Here is a 10012-nt window from a genome sequence, read left to right on the forward strand (position 1 = left end):
GTTTTATAATGAGATTTACCTGCTATAAAGCGAACGACACGGTAATGAGATATACTCTAGAGAAAAATGTTATGGCAGTGGTAAATGAGTCTTACAGTTGTGAAATTGGTCTTGAGGTAGTAATTTGTCTTTTATTACCCGAATTCCTAAACTGGAAAATCCTAAGACCTTAGTGAATATTATCAATATTTTTGGTAGGATGTCTTTATAAAATTATCATAAAGTTGTTGGTTGGAATGATAAGAAAGTATTTAGGAAGGTGATCGATGAGACCCAATCAAATTGCCTTATACGAAAAAATCTTCTAGATAATATGTTGGTGGTTAATGAGATATTGGAGGTTAAAAGAAAAAAAAATTCATATTAATGAAAGTTGATTACGAAAAGATATATCACCCACTCAATTGGAAATTTCTTATTTTTATGATGGTAAACTAGGCTTCAATGGTAAATGGATAAAATAGATTAGAGGATGTCTATAATTTGCAATAGTATCAATGTTTATGAATGGTAGTCTTAAAAGGAATTCAAACCACAAAGAGGACTTAGGCAGGGTGACCTATTGGCACCGTTCTTGTTCCTCATAGATGGCAGAAGGGTTAGTTGGTCTAGTTAGACAAGAAACAATAGCACAAAAACTAAAACTAAAACGGGTAAAAATAGGTAAAAATAAAATTGAGTCTACATGGTAGCAAAATATTAAAAAGATTTGTGGAGCTGGGGACAACAAGATTAGTTTGATAGTAATATTAACTGGAAGTTAGGTAATGAATCATGGTGTAGGTACGATTGGCTCCATAAGGGGGGCGGTTGAATGGAACCTGAACTCAATTTACTTAATCAAAAACATAATTAATCACATATTATAATAGAGAGGAGTATCACTAGTGCAAAATGAGGAAAAGAGCGCTCTTTATTTAGTGTGGCTTTGCGCTTAAACGCATTCGTAAAAAACACGGTGGCATTTTTGAAATTAATTTGATTTACAAATGTGGTTGTTTGTATAGGCGCATTTGTAAATCAAAGTGCTTTGATTTACAAATGTGGTTATAAAAACAACCGCATTTGTAAATCAAGCGCTTTGATTTACAAATGCGGTTTTTACTTTTAACCTCATTTGTAAATGCTTTTTACCCTAAATTTTTTTACGCGCCTCACCACTTTCGTATTCTTTCTGTTCTTTGCCTTGAGTTTGCGCTGTTCATCCTTTTCGTTTGCCTCTCGTTTGCATTGTTCATCTCTTTCGTAGTATTCATATAAGTTTGTAAGTATTGACTCGCTTTCTTCCTTTCTTCCTTTCAATCTTCACAATGTCTATGTTTTTTAATGGCATTCATTTTGCATTGTTGGTCGAAGGTATACTGTTCCATTGGCTCTCTGTCGCTGCTCCGCAACTGCTTCCGCTGCTGCCACTACCGCCGCTGTTGCATTCACCACCAACTTTGGTTCACGCACAAGGTTGATGTATGCTGTTTTAAATTTTTAAATTTTTAGTTTTTTTATGTATTATAATTTGTATTTTTCAAAATTTATATTACTAGTATATGGAATATTTATAATATTTTTTATTTAAATAAAAATATTATAATAATAAATCTATATATCAAAATTAAGAATTATTTTAGAGAAAATTAAAATTATAAATCAAAATTACATCAATTATTGAAGTATTAGTAAAGAATTAAGAAAAATCAAATCGATCAATTATTCAATTATTAGTAAAAATTAGGAATACATAAAAAAACAAAAATAAAAAATTGACCCAGTGTATTATATTTATTGTCATAGCAATGTATAAATATATTTAGATAGATGTTTTCTCAAATTTAAAAGGAAGGCAGGTTTCCATAAATAGTAAAGTTTTGTTCTGAATAACTGTGCTTGAGCATTTTCTGTTTGAAATTAGCAATGGGTGTTTTGTAGCTGAGCATTTTCTTGTTCATCAAATTGTCAAGGGTGTTTTGTAGCTGCAAAATATAAAGCATACAAAATCTTTTAGATACAATATCCATGAGGTAGTCATATATTCATAATTTTATAAGTCATATATTCATGTAACTGTCTTGTAGATGTTAACCACATAGAAAATGGTAAACACATTGTTTAAAAAAAAGCAAGCCAGAACTTAAATGTATACACTTACATGTATGCATAATATTGTAAGTCATTGTATTCTGTTTTCATATTATTAAATAAAGACTTTTGACATAATAAATTGTAACATAATGCAATATCTCATTAATTATAGGAAATACTATTATAAAATAAATATGAACTTCATTACTTGTGGCCAAGTGTATTTAAGGCTGAATTCAGAGAACAATAATTTAATGAGAAATGTAAATAAATTCGATAACAAAAGAAGTAAGATGTATTTTTAAATTCAAAGTTTTATAATAGAAAATATACTCAGTAAGAGAACAAAACATACTAAAAAAATACAAATGGACTACATAGTTGCTTTTCTTTAGGTGCTATAATATGAGGGTTGATCAATATTGTATTCAATGTCAACACATCTCATTTCGCATCTGATGTTAATTGCATCATTGCAAAAAATAATAAATAAAAGAGAAATGTCAATAAAAGAATGGACAATTAATAGAATTATGTAAATATTAAAAAAGAATAAGAATGAATTTGTACCTGTCCTAGGTTTTTGTTTCAGTAGTTTAAAGAAATGTACTGCTGAAGTTAATAGTTATGAAACAAATAAGATAAAATAATATGATACAATAAATTTAATTAGCAAAAGTTCTATGGACTTTTTATGATCATGCTGCTTGTTTTTGTAAACAAAGAACCATATACCTGTCTGAATACAACTGAAGTTTGATCACTTTATTTAGGAAGAATTATGTAACAACACATGTGTAAAATATTATAATATAGAACCTGTGTAAAGTATAATAGCTTCCTATTTTCTGTACTAAATATCCCCTTCTTTCTCAATAATTACAATGAAGTTCCTGTATTAAAACCTCTGAAGAAACAAATTCATCAAAACAAAAGTATACACATTTTTAATTATGAAATTTATTAAGAAGAAATAGATGAATACCTTTCTTTGTAATGCATTATAGTCATGAAAGATCTACTATGGAAATTAAGAGGAAACCTGTAAATACCAAAAAAAATATTAGTTTACTTTTGCTATATTAGAAGATATATTAGAAGAAAAATATGAGAAATAAAAATAGTTTTGTATTAAAGAATTTTCATACCTGATAAGTATTGTTGTAAAAATATTTTCAAATATTTCTCTGTAAACCACATTAGTAGTTGAATTAGTGGTATTTCCATCATCATCCAAAATTAATATTTTCAACCCTTTCTTGGATTTAACTATGGAAATAGCAACATATAACTGTCCATGTGTAAACACTGGACGTGGTAAATATAAACCAACTTTATTAAGGGTTTGTCCTTGGCTTTTTGTTTATTGTCATAGCAAAGCACAAAGATATTGGGAATTGTCTTCTTTGGAACTTTAAAGGCAAGCCTGAGTCAGAAGGAGTCAAATTCATTCTAGGAATTAATATGTTATCACCAATATTTGTTCCGGTAATAACTTTGGCAACAATCACATTTTTCCCCAAGTGAATTACTTGTAATCTGGTTCCATTGCAAAGTCCATTGGCATGATCAATGTTCCTTAGAAGCATTATTGGAACTCCTACTTTTAATTTAACACTGTGATTAGGAATTCCGGAACATTTGATATCGTTCAAAAATTCAGTTGTAAACCACTCAGCTTGAGCATTTTCTTGTTCTTCAGATTGGCAAGGGGAGTCTGAACTTAAATAAGTAACTTCTTCTCCGGGAATTAAGGTTAGAATAAAGTCATTGACTTGGTCCACACATTCTGTAGTAGGACACAATATTGCACCATCATAAAAAAATGCATCAGAGTTGAGATTCTGTATGTACCCTGGATAAAGAAATTCAACCAAGTGCAATAAAGGTTGTTCAACATTTAGAATTAGAATGTCTTGTGGTATTTCAATAGTTGCTTGTCCCAACTCATTTAATTCCATATCTCCATCTCCAATGTGAAGTATCCAATCTGCAAAATCTTTTATTTCTGTTGCAGTTTGCTTTGATTTTTCACTGTTTAATCTCATATTTTCAGTAAGTTTGAAGACTTTGCAATGTTTCCACAATTCTGAGTAGTTCAATGTTGCCTTCACAATATCATATCTTGATCCCTTTTTTACAACAAACAATATCTGTCTAAAATCACCTCCCAAGACAATGACTTTGCCACCAAAAGGTTTAAGGGCATTTTCTTCACTTACAACCCTCATGATATCCCTTAGAGTTCTATCTAGAGATTCAAAACAGAACCTATTCATCATTGGAGCTTCATCCCATATAATTAAATTAGTTTCAATCAACAATTTGGCCCGAAAACTTCCTTGAGGTATGTTGCAGGTTGAATGTTCATTTATTAACAAAGGAATGCAAAATGTAGAATGAGCTGTTTTCCCTCCAGGTAGTAACAAAGAAGCTATGCCGCTAGAAGCTACATTTAACACAATCAACCCTTTTGATCTAATTGCAGTAGACAGAGTTTTCCACATAAAGGTTTTCCTGTGCCACGATAACCGTATAGGAAAAAAAAACCTCCAACTTGTGACAGTACTGCTGTCATTATATTCTCATACACAACCAATTGCTCCACAGTTAGAGATTGAAAAAGAGAAAAATGAATTTCAGACATTTGTATCTTGTCATAATTTAATTCATCAATAATTAATCTATTCTCATAAATAAAAGAATCTGAATGAATAGTTTGTGGAAGACTGTTAAAGTCTTTTAAAGATTTACCATTAAGAATCAATAATTCTTCTAGTTGGAGAAGACAAAGGTTTTGTATTTGATCATCTTCAATTGTAAGACCTAGCAAAAGAACAACATTTCATATTTTGAACAAAATAATATGTTATAATGTTTGAAGAAAGCATAAACTTATACCTGGTAGGTTAAACTCTTTCCTTTTTTTGTATACAATGTCATCAGATAACAATTTCCAAGTTTTGTTCCAAACTTCCTCAGGTCTAGACATAGTATTCATGAGTAGCAGTGTAATAAACATTCTTCTCAACGGAGTTCCTGAAGCAAGGGTGCTGGTCTCTATAATGGCATCAATAAATTCTTTATCCTCTGCCAACAGACCCATGGCATAGCAAGCCTCTTTATAAGTTTTGTAAATAACACCATTAATAGTCCTGATGTTATCATAATTACAACAACCCTTTTTAAAATTCAACAATAACCTAAGATAATATAATTCTCCTGTGCAAGGAGGAATATATGTTAGCCTTCCAATACTAACTCCCTTTTTCCTTGGTTTCCATTCTCTTTGTTCTGACATCCACACAAAATGGTTAGGGTATTGAGAATAAGTCAAATTTTTCCCCTCTGGATAGATTTTATTAGCTTCACACCAAGCTAAAAACATTGTTCTTTTATGTTCATTTGTATGCAATGTTTCATCAATATCTTCATTGTCCTTAAATAGAATGGGTTGCTCTTTTAACAGATGAAAAGTCAGCTTTTGAACTGGAGGCCATCTATGATGAATGTCAAAGGCAAGTATTCTCCAAACAGCTTCACAGGGAGATATATATCTACAATCATAATACTGTTTAATTTCATCTATAACCGGTGTCTCAGTAGAGTCTTTCTGAGGATTAGTAATTTTCAAATTTGCTCTATCTGGACCTTTGTTGACATATTTAAACAAATACTTGATTGAATTTGATTTGTTGCAATATTTTGTGTTAACATGAGCCTGATACCTCAGTAGTAGCAATGGGCTATATGGGACAACATTCCTATTGTATAACTTAATTCCATTTTTAAGAATGAATATTACTTTATCTCGACGTCTGTAACATGGATATCCATCCTCATCAATAGTAGTCAACAATTTAAATTTCTTTGGGTAAAATTTTGAACATTTACCGTTAGTCATGCAAGGTGAGGAAAACCGAGCTGCTCCGCATGGCCCATGTATCATGTACGTTGCAACTGCCTTTGACAATTTAGGATATAAATCTGCCTGCGGTAATTCTACTGAAATCACTCCATCAATGTCTGTTGGAGTTCTTAACTTTTTCTCTCCATCCAACCACAATAATATGTGGGCATGAGGCAAACCCCTTTTTTGAAATTCCACAGTGTACATACCTATAATAAGATAGAAATTGATTGAATTATAATGCAGAAAATCTGAACATAATTTTAAAATATGGATTAATCATTACCTGCATTAACTTTGCCAAAATATTCATCTTTTTTGAAGTCAACCATCATTTGATCTAATTTCATCTTGAATACTCTACAAACTATATCTGGCCTATCAGCAGCAGTTAATCCTCTTGATGTAACAAACTCACGTATTTCAGACCAATTTACATTGCAGGTAATTGTGATAAATAAATCAGGATATCCAAACCTTTTACAACTTGCCATTGCATCTTGGCAATTGTTGAACATATATCTCATTCCTCCCGTGAATGATGCAGGTAAAACTATACGCTTCCCAACTGCAGAAGAATTTGTTTCTCCTCTATTCATTGCCTCTTGTACACCGTCGAGAATATCACAATGTATTGTTTTTTGGTTTGCTCTTATGAACGACAATCTTTGAGATTCAACCATAGTATATGCATCAACCAAGAATTGTTGAAACAAACAACGTGAATGAACTATATTTCCAAACTCAACACTTCTTTCTTGAATTCTAAATGCAATGAATTCTCTTAACGATATACGACTTCTTTTACGTTCTTTGCTATTGCGTACTGGAATATTTTCTTGATAACCATCTTCTCCAAAGGGGAATATTAAAGGATACTGTAATGGGATGAAGGCTGTATGTGTCTCATGCAACCTAAACAGTTGTCCAGAAATTTTTTTCACTATGATATCTCGTCCTACATCCATGTTGCTCATATCACCCACAATTAACGCTGCTATCTCATCAGTTGTAGGGGTATTGTACACCCTTGGATCTTTTGAACGATGTCTAAATAACCTCAATCCAAAATCTGAATGTACATCAGAATTTACAAAATCTTTGACTCTTCTAAAACTTTTTGCCAGGACATTGTTATCATCAATCATCTTGGTAAGATCTTGAATCAATGATTTATCAAACTTCAACTCTTTCAAATTGGACCTAAATAAAATTTAAATAAATATTAATTCAAAATAATATTATAAATGAATCTGTTAAAAAGAAACTAACCTAATGTAACACATACCCAAAGTGAGATACTCTGTTTAAGAGTTCATTTTGTGTATCATATATGTAAAGTTGTGCGAACTTGGGCATTTCTCCACTGTGAGGTAGTAAGCTTTCAATCCTATGGTAGTTTTGTCCATGCAGAATAAATTGAGGAGGCCCAAAACCATCATTTACGGAAGAGTGAACTTTTCCTCCAATTGAAGTAAATGAAAACATACTATTGTAACTTCTGATATGTTGTAAATAGTGTTGGCTTCGTTGATCTTGACCATTTAATAACTCTAGAATCAATTTAGGAGGTTGTTGTAGGAAAGGTAGCTGTACTTTTCCTTTTTGGCAACATATAGAAAAATCAACCTTTAGGAAACTCTTTGTTTTGAAGGATCTTTCTTCATACCACACCTTGGCCAAACAATATTCACATTGTATATTTGGTTGTCCAAATGAAACAATATCTATATTGAAATAGTAAATAAGGTTATATATTACATTTACATTAATGAATTTAATTTGAATACAAAAGTTAAAGTTAGAGACATGCATCTTCATTTTCAGCTTTCATCACTGTATGCCCTGGACCTGTTATCTAAGCTTATTGTTTTCTTAACTACACTTCCACGATTGTAATTACCTGTAGAAAAGTGCATTTAATAAGTATTAAAACATTTGTTAATTTACAAAGTGAATATCAATTTGTAATTACTTTTTGTCATAAATGTATCAAAAATAGTAATTTTTTAAATTTATAATTATAGTACCTCTTCCTGGATGATATTTTTCCCGCAACCTACCAATTAAGTTTTTGGTATTTCCTCCTGTATTTTTGGCCTCATCTGGATTAATAGAAACAAAATAACATTTAACATTTATCTATATTAGTATATGTTCCACTCTGTATTATCAGTATCAATTTTAATGAACCTAATTACATGAGGAGTTGTGAACTCACCATGAAGGTATTTTGTAAGGCTATTTTGTCCTTTAGTAATTGTTCCCATTGATGACACTACTTTCGTAGTTGAATGCATGGTGTTGACTTCTTTGTTTGCAGTCATGTTTTCAGAAACTGCGTAATCTCTTTCCGTAATAACCGATGATTGAGAAGAAACATAATGAATTGACTTGAGAGTATTTTGACCTACAAAAATTAATTTGAAATCAGTTATTTGAATTATCTTCAGTACTGTAGTAATATAATTAGTACACAATTCATTGTAAGAACATAATGTAATTAAAAAACTTAGGAGATGATTACATTCAATGACATAGTGTGTTAGTTAAATAAAAAACGAAATGTCATTGTAACAAATAAATTGATTCTATGGTTTAAATTTATTGTTCTTTTACAAAATTCAATTTAGTTGAACAATAATTTTAACTGTACTTCGATTATAAAGAGAGGTAGAGTACCTGTTCTTTTGATATTTGTATTTGTGCAATTTAGACTGTATATTTTTTTCGTTTTCTTGTGGCAAAGTTTGCATCATCAATATCCAAAACTAAAAAATAAGTAATTAGTAAAATATATATATATATATATATATAACATATGGTAGTTTGAAGTAAAAAAACAGATAAAATTAAGTTTACCATGGCTTCTCCCAGATAAGGATATTATTTTCTGACTTTGATGATAAGATTTTGTTGTTCTTGCATTTCTTGCTTTTTCAGGATGACAAACTAAACAAAATAAATTAGAAAATAAAGTAAAATAATTTACATTAAGATTTCTCATTTAAAGCAAAACAAAAAATAAAATCAACTTACCATTACTTATCTCAATTAACGGTTCTCTGTTGGGAATGACTTGTTCTGCAAATAGTAATAAATTATATTATATACATATATGTGAATATGAAATAAAATAGCATAGATTCAATTCAAGTTGAAATACTTATCTGAGTTAATGCTATTCCATTTACAATTTCTCATGCTATAATTAAAAAAAAAACTGGATTTATTTGACGGAAACAGAAAAAAAAACATATAAGAATATTTTCTCATTATTTTGGCTAACAAATAATATTTACGAATTCAAACTACAATGATGTGAATGTTCAGAAAAACAATGAAGAACATATATGACTCAAGAAACGTAAATATAAATATATTGTATTCCATGATTCATTACCGTTTGATTGAGAATGGGAACCAACTCCATTTGTTGTAGTAAACTTTGGCCTCAGTTGCTCCATAACTTCAGAGAGTTTTGTACTCAGAAATAACTATTTGCAAGTATAGAAATCCTATTATTATAAATACTTAGTGTCTACACTATCTTTCTTTTGCCGCCAAATTCTTTTAGAGATTTGGAGGAACATTAGTTCCTTATTTCTCATTACTTTTTCCATAATACATTTAATATAAATACTTATCTTATTTGTTACTGTGCAAAATATATAAATGTCAAAGTAAGAAGTTAATAAATTTTTAAAGGATTTGAAGTTAAAACCAAAAATCAATTAAACATTTAATTCAGTATAAGTAATACCTAAAATCAAATATAATATTCGATGTCATTGGTCATTAATAAAAAAAGGTTAAAGAGACAACTCCTTTAAAAAGTTAGCTTTCACCAGTGAACAGAGTTGTAGTCTTGTCAATCATTTGGAAATATAACCTAATTAAAAACTTATAATCACAACAATAAACTAAATTAGCTATTTAGGCAGTATAAGTTTTCAATGAAGACAATGGAATGCATGAATGCAATGGACATCCAAAATGGGATCTTAACTTTTCATATGTGGAAAC

The 10012-nt window shown here is 30.1% G+C and overlaps 1 pseudogene; it reads right to left on the reverse strand.

Annotated features, from left to right (window-relative positions):
* Window positions 1–2929: 2929 nt before the first annotated feature.
* Window positions 2930–9453, reverse strand: LOC137817844 (uncharacterized; annotated as a pseudogene).
* Window positions 9454–10012: the final 559 nt, after the last annotated feature.

This window comes from Phaseolus vulgaris, chromosome 10 (genome assembly GCF_051622355.1).
Source record: "Phaseolus vulgaris cultivar YP4 chromosome 10, ASM5162235v1, whole genome shotgun sequence".
Taxonomy (NCBI): Eukaryota; Viridiplantae; Streptophyta; class Magnoliopsida; order Fabales; family Fabaceae; genus Phaseolus; species Phaseolus vulgaris.